Raw genomic sequence first — 10,104 nt, 5'->3', positions numbered from 1 at the left:
ACATGAGTTTCTGAACAAAGACTTACATACATTGTCTTTCGGGTACTTTTCATTTTTATGTTCCAGAAATTGTTCTTTACATAAACAGGTGGTCTTTCCCTATCTCTCTGCTCAGATATTGTGAATAACGGGATTTCAGTTGCCTGCAAAGCTGAGCAGAGCCAGAACTCCATTTCACCGCCTCGAACAGCCATTCTTTGCTGATAAACTTGCTTTACAACAAGCCCTAGGTTGGGGTAGGTCACAGCAGAGCACTGAGAGAATGAATCAAACTGAATCAATGTAAAAACCTGTGACCTTAAGTTTTACAACCTTCAGAGATTATCTTTGTCTCCAGTGTTATTTTTGGCACCGGGAAACATAAGGTCAAGTGATGAAATGTTTGACGGAAGAGGTTTTAGTCAACAGTCACTAATTTTAACATCTCACCCAAGAGTGATCTAACCTTTGCAAAAACCTTTACCTCAAATGCATTTTTAGTGTTAGGTCACACTGATGACTCTCTGTTGCTTTACCTTCCCTGTTTGAAAATATAAATTAAAACAATCTAAGAAGGCAGATAATGTTTAATGGAAAAGGGCAGAGCAATGAGCTAATGGTTGCCTAGCAACTACTAGACATTGTTTTGCAGCTTCACTCTAGAGAAGCCAAAATGGCGGCTCTAATCCTCCTCCAGCCCCTGGACAGTGCAGGTATGAGCGACAGTTCCCTCTGGGCCCAAATCATTTTCTTTGTCTTGGGCAGCAGATCGTTCTCTTTTTCTAGCTTCCAAATGGAAAAAAACTCGCTGCCTAATTCGTGAATACATGAAAGCCTATACTTTCATCTTCTCAGAAAATCTATGCCTGAACTCTTCAGGTTCTTCCTTTGGGCAGTTTTACGTACGTATTTTCATCCATTCCCCACTTCTCCCTTTGAGTTTCCCTGTCAATCAATTAGAAACCCTGGTGAAGTGTTTTTTGAGGTTAAACATGGCACTTGATGTGATTTATTTTAGCAAGTCTTCTCCCATTCAACTCTCCTTTCTGCTTCCAAAAACGTCCTTACTGCCCAGTTTTCTAGGGCTCAGAGAAGGCTGATAATTCTTTGACCATTGGGTGTTCTCACCACTAGAGAATGGAAGGAGAGGGGAAGTATAGAAAGTACATTAAGACTTCTCAGGATGAGAAGCATGATCAGTGAGACTGAATGAACCTATTTTTACAAATAATATTTCCATGAGCTTATTCAAAGATCACAAGCCTATTTTAAGGAACCTAAAATATCTGAATTCCTTTAGCTTTGCTCCCCTAGGTTTTATGTAGACTTGGCTTTTGTTGTTGTTTAGTTGCTAAGTCATGCCCGACTCTTTGTGATCACCCATCCCACCCCGTCCCACTCCCTCCAACGCCATGGACTGCAGCAAGCCAGGCCTCCCTGTCCTTCGCTATCTCCTGGAGTTTGCTCAAATTCATGTCCATGGAGTCTGATACTATCTAACTAACCATCTCATCCTCTACCACCCCCTTCTCCTTTTACCTTCAGTCTTCCGCTTCACTATGACACATCCATCTTGGGTCATCTTGGGTGGCCCTGCACAGCATGGCTCATAGCATCATTTGAGTTATACAGACCCCTTCACCACGACAAAGCTGTGACCCATGAAGGGGGCACACTTGACTAGAAGGATGAAATAGCCACTGTGTTATATAGATTGTCCACAATAGCTTGTTGATTTGGGACAGACAGAGAGGATGGGTTTTCTTGGCCTTCTTATCTTAGTGGACTGTGTACTGTAGAACAGGAACGTGTAAATGGGGTCCTCTAAATGGGATGGGTTTAGGAGAGCCAAGAACCACTGCGTTCTGTACCAGAATGCTGTGTATCTGTTCACATGTGTGTTTTTTCACAGAGAGGGTCTTTCTGTGGCCTACAGAGGTTTAAAAGTCAGTGGCAGAGAGGAAGTTGAGGAAATGAAGAGTTTTGTCAAGAATTTTTGATTTCAGAAAAATGTACTGAGGACATTTTAGAGCAGAAACATCTCCAAAGGAAGGGGAAATAGGAATTGGTTAATTAGGTACTTCCCTGGCTGTCCAGTGGTTAAGACTTTGTATTTCCAGTGAAAGGGGTGTGGGTTCCATCCCTGGTCAGGGAACTAAGATCCCACATGCCACATAGCATGGCCAAAATTTTTTTTCAGAATTTATTAATTATATAGTAGGTACTTGGGTTCATTCAGTCAAAACTTTTTATTGAACATCTGTTATGTGCCAGCCATTACAAAAAGTCCTTGGAATGCAGTCATAAAAAGGAATGGTCCACTAAACCATGCTCTTGCAGCCAAGGGGACTGCAATGAATAACACTGGCTGAATATAAATTATGTGCTGGAGTTTTATGTATAGTAATAAAATCTTTACAAACAACCAACCGTATAGTTGGGAAATTGGCAAAGGGGTATGTCGAGGCTGTATATTGTCACCCTGAATATTTAACTTACATGCAGAATACATCACACGAAATGCCAAGCTGGATGAAGCACAAGCTAGAATCAAGATTGCCAGGAGAAATATCAACAACCTCAGATATCCAGATGACACAACCCTTATGGCAGAAAGTGAAGAGGATCTAAAGAGCCTCTTGATGAAAGTGAAAGAGGAGAGTAAAAAAGATGGCTTAAAACTCAACATTCAAAAAACAAAGATCACGGCATCCGGTCCCATCACTTCATGGCAAAGAGATGGGAAACAATGGAAACAGTAAGAGACTTTATTTTCTTGGGCTCCAAAACCACTGCAGATGGTGACAGCAGCCATATTAAAAGATGTTTGCTCCTTGGAAGAAAAGCTATGACCAACCTAGACAGCATGTTAAAAAGCAGAGACATTACTTTGCCAACAAAGGTCCATCTAGTCAAAGCTATGCTTTTTCCAGTAGTCATGTATGGATATGAGAGTTGGACCATAAAGAAAGCTGAGCAACGAAGAATTGATGCTTTTGAACTGTGGTGTTGGAGAAGACTCTTGAGAGTCCCTTGGACTGCAAGGAGATCCAACCAGTTCATCCTAAAGGAGATCAGTCCTGGTTGTTCATTGGAAGGACTGATGCTGAAGCTGAAGCTGCAATACTTAGCCACCTGATGCGAAGACCTGATTCATTGAAAAAGACCCCGATGCTGGGAAAGACTGAAGGCAGGAGGAGAAGGGGATGACAGAGATGGTTGGATGGCATCACCAACTCGATGGACATCAGTTTGAGCAAACTCCAGGAGTTGGTGATGGACAAGGAAGCCTGGCATGCTGCATGCAGTCCATGGGGTTGCAAAGAGTCGGACACGACTGAGTGACTGAATTGAACTGAACAATATAAACTTCAAATTATTATATTATCCTATTAAACCTCAAATTATATATGAAATGATAGCTTTCTGACTCTAAAATCAGTCCTCTACCCCACCTATAGGAGCTGAATTTGGAGAATTTTTTTGGACAGAATCCAGGAATACACTGACTAGAGGTTTGGGTAGTTGAAAGGCAGCTTCTGCCTGGAATGTGGTACAGTATTGGTGTCTCACTTCCCTAAAGATCCAGGAAGAGGGTAGAAAATGCTCTGATCATATTGTATATACAAAATACAGTAATGCCAGCTAATGATAACTGAGTGCTTACTGCATACCAGGCCTTGGGCTACACTTTCTACATGCATTATCTTAATGTCCACAACAAGTTCACACAATAAGCATTATTACTAACACCACTTAACAAATAAGATACTGAGGCTTACAGAGTTCCCATAGTGAGTGAGAGTCCAGAACCTAGATTCAAACCTGCTTTACTGTCTTTCATGTCATCTTTACATAGATATTTAACCTCTTTGGGTCATTAGGAAACTCTCTGAAGGCTGGAGTCACCAGGTGTATTTTTGTTTATTACGAAATTTGGTACATAGGGGAATAACAGCAGCAATACTAACACACCTTCAGACAGACATTCATACAGGATCATCAAGAGCTCTGAAAGGGCTGAGATTTCGCCCTATTTAAAGCCAGCAAGTCAGCTTGCCACTGTTTCATGGATGTTGGTAGAGGATACTAGACTCCTGAGTCAGAGACCAAGGACAATTTATCACAGTAAATCCCCTACATATGAATGAGTTCTGTTCTGTTGTCCATAAGTCCAACAAAGTTAGCTTAGGTACCCAACTAACACAATCAGCTATATAGTACTGTACTATAGTAGGTTTATAGTTTCACACAAATAATATATAAAAACAAAAAAAGAAAACATTTTTAATCTTATAGCACAGTACCTTGAAAAGTACAGTAGTACAGTACAACCACTGGCATCCAGGAGCTGGCAGTGAGTGAACAGGCAAGAAGAGTTACTGACTGGAGGAGGGGTAAGAGGTGGGAGATGGTAGAGCTGAAGGATCAACAGCAATAGCAGAGGGCAAGTTGCAATCTCACTCACAACCGATGCTGATGGCATAACTTTGGTTATGCCAAACTTGGTTTCTTGCTAGATTCAATTCTATCTATCCTGTTTCTAAAAAAAAAAGAAAATCCAGTATGTCTGAGTCGTAGCTCTTTTCTTCTTCTCATAGATGACACGGTAGCACTGGATTGCATTCTGAACAGCTGTTGCAACCGTCATATACAGTTCTACGTTTGGGCCCTGTGTCTCAAAAATCTAACAGTGCCTCCTCAAGTCAAAAAAATCCCTTTGCCATCTCTTGCATCGTGAATCTCTTTGGTCCTTCAGTTACTTCTTCTTCTTCTTGTCTCTCTTCGTCCTTCCTCTAGGCCTTTAATTTTATCAGATCTTCATTAGTAAATTACACATTTGTATCTTTGAAAGTCCACAACTTGAAGGTTCTTATGTAGGGGACTTATTGTACTCACAAGCAGTGGCCACTGTCTCAGCACTTTTTGCACTGATTCCAATAATGTGATACTAGGAGGGTGGATCATCGAAAAAGCAAGAGAGTACCAGAAAAACATCTATTTCTTTATTGACTATGCCAAAGCCTTTGACTGTGTGGCTCACGATAAACTGTGGAAAATTCTGAAAGAGATGAGAATATCAGACCACCTGACCTGCCTCTTGAGAAACCTGTATGCAGGTCAGGAAGCAACAGTTAGAATTGGACATGGAACAACAGACTGGTTCCAAATAGGAAAAGGAGTACATCAAGGCTGTATATTGTCATTCTGTTTATTTAACTTCTATGCAGAGTACATCATGAGAAACGCTGGGCTGGATGAAGCACAAGCTGGAATCAAGATTGCTGGGAGAAATATCAATAACCTCAGATATGCAGATGACACCACCCTTATGGCAGAAAGTGAAGAAGAACTAAAGAGCTTCTTGATGAAAGTGAAAGAGGAGAGTGAAAAAGTTGGCTTAAAGCTCAACATTCAGAAAACTAAGATCATGGCATCTGGTCCCATCACTTCACGGCAGATAGATGGGGAAACAGTGGAAACAGTGGAAACAGTGGCTGACTTTATTTTTCTGGGCTCCAAAATCACTGCAGGTGGTGACTGCAGCCATGAAATTAAAAGACACTTACTCCTTGGAAGGAAAGTTATGACCAACCTAGACAGCATATTAAAAAGCAGAGATATTACTTTGCCAACAAAGGTCCGTCTAGTCAAGCCTATGGTTTTTCCAGTGGTCATGTATGGATGTGAGAGTTGGACCATAAAGAAAGCTGAGCACCGAAGAATTGATGCTTTTGAACTGTGGTGTTGGAGAAGACTCTTGAGAGTCCCTTGGACTGCAAGGAGATCCAACCAGTCCATCCTAAAGGGAGATCAGTCCTGGGTGTTCATTGGAAGGACTGATGTTGAAGCTGAAACTCCAATACTTTGGCCACCTGATGCGAAGAGCTGACTCATTGGAAAAGACCCTGATGCTGGGAAAGATTGAGGGAAGGAGGAGAGGGAACGACAGAGGATGAGATGGCTGGATGGCATCACCGACTCGATGGACATGGGTTTGGGTGGACTCAGGGAGTTGGTGATGGACAGGAAGGCCTGGCGTGCTGCGGTTCATGGGGTCGCAAAGAGTCGGACACGAGTAAGCGAACTGAACTGAAGAGGGTGCGATGACATGTGTCCCTGCGTGGCTTTCATTAAAGAAGTTCCTTAGGGAATTGGATCTTTATAATGAGAGTAAGCTTGGCTGCCTTAGCTCCAAAGGAAGACATTCTTTGTTATACTGGAGAGTAAGCATGGCTGCTCTTTTCCCCAGAGAGCAACACTATCTCAATCTTCTAAGGCTGCTTACACACAACATGCATACATGTGTGTGCGTGCTCAGTCATGCAGGACACTTTGCAACTCTGTGGACTGTAGCCTGCTAGGCTCCTCTGTCCATGAGATTTTCCAAGCAAGGATACTGGAGTGGGTTGCCATGTCCTTTTCCAAGGAATCTTCCTGACCCAGGGATCGAACCCATGTCTTCTGCATTGCAGGCAGATTCTTTACCTGCTGAGCCATCAGTGAATCCTGTTTATATATAAACACTCTCACAAAAATAGTTTGCAACAAAGGTAGTTAGCACCATGCTTGCAAGATGGGAGTAATGCAAGAAACCCCAGAGAACTGTCTCCCTACAAGGATATGATTTGCTATGTGTCAGGATCTGAGTACTTTAAAATATTTATTTATTTATTTGGTTGCACCGGGTCTTAGTTGCAGCAGGCAGGATCTTATTCAGTTTGCGACATGCAGACTCAGTTGCGGCATGTGGGATCTAGTTCCCTGACCAGGGATTGAACTCGGAACTCCTACATTGGGAGGACAGAGTCTTAGCCACAGTCCCACCAGAGAAATCCCCTGAGCACTTTCATATTCAGCATTTTCTTTAATCCTCACAGTCCTATAAGATAGGTACTATTCGTATCTCCATTTTTCAGGAGGAGACCCGAGACACAGAGAGGTTGACCCGTTTGAGGTGACACAGTTCATAGCGGCAGTGCTGACACTGGAATCTGGGCTCCTCCAGAGTGCAGGGGGTAAGGGCTTCACTATCTTAACATTTGCTGGTATCAGCCACACCCACTCTGGATGCTCTCCTTTTCTCCATAGCTTCTCACCACATGAGGACTCAAACTTGAGTGTACATCCGAGTCACCTGGAGGGTTTGTCACATCAGTGTCTGTCCTAGAGCTTGAGAACGTGCATTTCTCCATCCCCCAGGGGCTGCCGGCCCAGGAGCTCACCCAGGGAACCACCGGGATGCTGTCTAGTTTGTTTATGATCTGTCTTCCCCACTAGAATATGGGCTCCATGACTTTCAGGATTTGTCTGCTTTGCTCACTGCCGTATCCTCAGTGCTTCCACTTGGACCTGGCACGTGACAAGCCCTCAACACATTATTTACTGAAAGGATCAGGAAAGAACATACGGGGAAGTCCATTTCTTCTGGATTCTGTCATTTGACCGCATATTTGGAAAACACCCTACTGCCTCCTGGAATAGTCAGTCCTTCCCACCATGAGAGTGGAGGCAAAGAAACCAGGACAGAGATCCTGAAGAGGGTGGTAAGCTGCTGATCCACTGATGTCATTTACAAAGCTTTTGACCTCGAGAATTGTCAGAGCCACTTCCAGTAATATATGAATTTCATAAAAAATGCCTTCCAAGCTACAGAGAAACATCTGAAGATTTTAATTAAACCCTCCGCCATGGGGAATGGAACTTTTATGCACACGGACTTCGGATTTTCTTCTCTTTTCTTTTTGAGCACTGCTGGCAAGGAAGTGAGGACCAAGCGAGGATTCCAATTGAGTTCTTTGACACGGAACCTTTCTTTTTCTGGCTTTTTTTTTTTTTTCCCCCTTTAATGAAAGTGGCTTATGAGTAGAGCCAGCCTGTTTGGGGATATGGGCATTTATATTAATGGAATTAGACTCAGTATTTATACTGAGGTATCCCTCTCTCCCTATGGTTTGTGATAAGTGAAAGAAAAGTGAAAGTGAAAGTCGCTCAGTTGTATCTGACTCTTTGCGACCCCATGGAATTCTCCAGGCCAGAATACTGGAGTAGTAGCCTTTCCCTTCTCCAGGGGATCTTCACAACCCAGGGATCGAACTCAGGTCTCTCGCATTGCAGGAAAATTCTTTACCAGCTGAGTCACAGGGGAAGCTCTATTTTGTGATAAGATCTGCAAGTTTCATTGGCTTGTTTTCGTCTCTTCTGTCTCAGCTTCCTACAGGGGGAAGTTTACATTTCTAACAAGTGATTCTTCTGCTTGCTGGTAGTTCATGGATTATACTGTAAGAATCACTGGAAGAGGGAGAAAGAGCAAAGGCCTGGCCAGGGCCCTAACCCTGGCTCTTGTATGCTATAGAGAAGGTCTTGCCTGGAAAATCCCATGGAGCCTGATAGGCTGCAGTCCATGGGGTCGCAAAGAGTTGGACACGACTGAGTGACTTCACTTTCACTTTTCACTTTCATGCATTGGAGAAGGAAATGGCAACCCACTCCAGTGTTCTTGTCTGGAGAATCCCAGGGACGGGGGAGCCTGGTGGGCTGCCATCTCTGGGGTCACACAGAGTTGGACACGACTGAAGTGACTTAGCAGCAGCTTGCTTTAGAGTTCTCTCCTAAGCATCTCAGCATCTCCCAGCATCTCATCATCTCCCAGCATTTCAGTTTCCTCCTCTATAAAAAAAAAAGTATAACATATATCCACTTCTTTAGAGAGATGCTTCCAAGAATATAATGAAAGTATAATGAAAAACATTTCAACTTTTCAACCTGTTAGACTTTTATATGATGCATGTAAAATTAAGGTGTCTCTTTAAGGTAGGAGCATATACAATAGAGTAAGTTCCCTACATATGAACCTTCAAGTTGAGAACTTTAAAAGATGCAAACGTGTATTCCCTCAGCATCAGGCATGAGTGAAATTGCAGCTTGCCCTCCGTCTCCTACTGCTGACAATCCTTCAGCTCTAGAAATGAAATTCGTTTGTATGTAGGGGACAAACCATACTGATTCTCAACATGTTTACAAGTTTTTTTTCAGTAGAACAGTAACAATAGTCCCAAAGCTTATATTCTCAATAAGTCATGATTATTTAATAAGGACATCAAGACTTCAGATGGTTTGACTGGAAGGACCAGGTATGTATACATTCACTCATCCAACCATACATCCATCCACCATCCTTCCGTCCACATAAAATATTGGCCTGTAATTCTGTGCCATTCTAGCTGCAGTAGAAAGCACAGAGACCTTTAAAATCAAACAAAACAATTCCAAGCCACATGCTCAGAGATTCAGTAGGTCTGGGTTGGACTCAGAAATCTACATACTATAAGAAATCTACATACTATCATATCCTCAGGATATGATCTCCATGCCCTGGAAAGAAATACCAAGGAAAACTTGAGAGTAAAGGATGGGGATGGATAGGATTGGGGCGGGGGTGTGGTTTAGCAAAAATCTAAAGGGAGAAAGCACAGAGGCCCTTCCCAGACAGGTTTGCCCCAGAGCAAGAGAAGTGTTATACACTCTAAAATGTTACTATTCTAGATGTTGTACAGTTAGGTTTGTGTTTCCTAGAGTGTTGTGCATAAACGTGTGGATTGTTAATAAGTAGTGGGTGAAAAAAAAAGATCACACTGTTCAACAAATTTGAGAAGCATTGTGATAAACACCAGCAGAGGGTCCCTGACTTCTCAGAGGCCTTGAGGTGCTGATAAAGTCACAGCTGTCAAGGTCACAGCGGCAATAACATGCAATGGTTTCCAAATGCGTTTGACCACAGAAACCTGTTTTTCTTAATGGGCCAAGGTTCCACTGAACTTACTTTGGGAGCTCCTCCTGTCTGTAACTATATGTACATATCAAAATATGTACATACATTTATCTACCTATTTAAGTGCATATTTTAAGTTACCTCAGTTGTGTCCGACTCTGCAACCCTATGGACTGTAGCCTGCTAGACTCCTCTGTCCATGGGGATTCTCCAGACAAGAATACTAGCATGGGTTACCATGCCCTCCTCCAGGAAATCTTCCTGACCCAGGGATCAAACATGTGTCTCTTATGTCTTCTGCATTGGCAGGCAGGCTCTTTACAACAAGCGCCACCTGGGAAGCTGGAAAAAGG

The 10,104-nt window shown here is 42.8% G+C and overlaps 1 long non-coding RNA gene across 1 annotated transcript; it reads left to right on the top strand.

The window, feature by feature from the left end:
• Nucleotides 1-635: 635 nt before the first annotated feature.
• On the top strand, nucleotides 636-7,969 carry LOC145524384 (uncharacterized). The gene is made up of 2 exons (XR_014067454.1): nucleotides 636-692; nucleotides 7,072-7,969. It is a non-coding gene; the product is annotated as an uncharacterized LOC145524384 (long non-coding RNA).
• Nucleotides 7,970-10,104: the final 2,135 nt, after the last annotated feature.

The sequence above is a fragment of the Giraffa tippelskirchi genome, chromosome 2 (genome assembly GCF_054371585.1).
Source record: "Giraffa tippelskirchi isolate mGirTip1 chromosome 2, T2T-mGirTip1v1.2.pri, whole genome shotgun sequence".
Classification (NCBI taxonomy): Eukaryota; Metazoa; Chordata; class Mammalia; order Artiodactyla; family Giraffidae; genus Giraffa; species Giraffa tippelskirchi.
The sequence above is the reverse complement of the archived record's forward strand: the minus strand, read 5'-3'. Positions and strand labels throughout refer to the sequence as shown.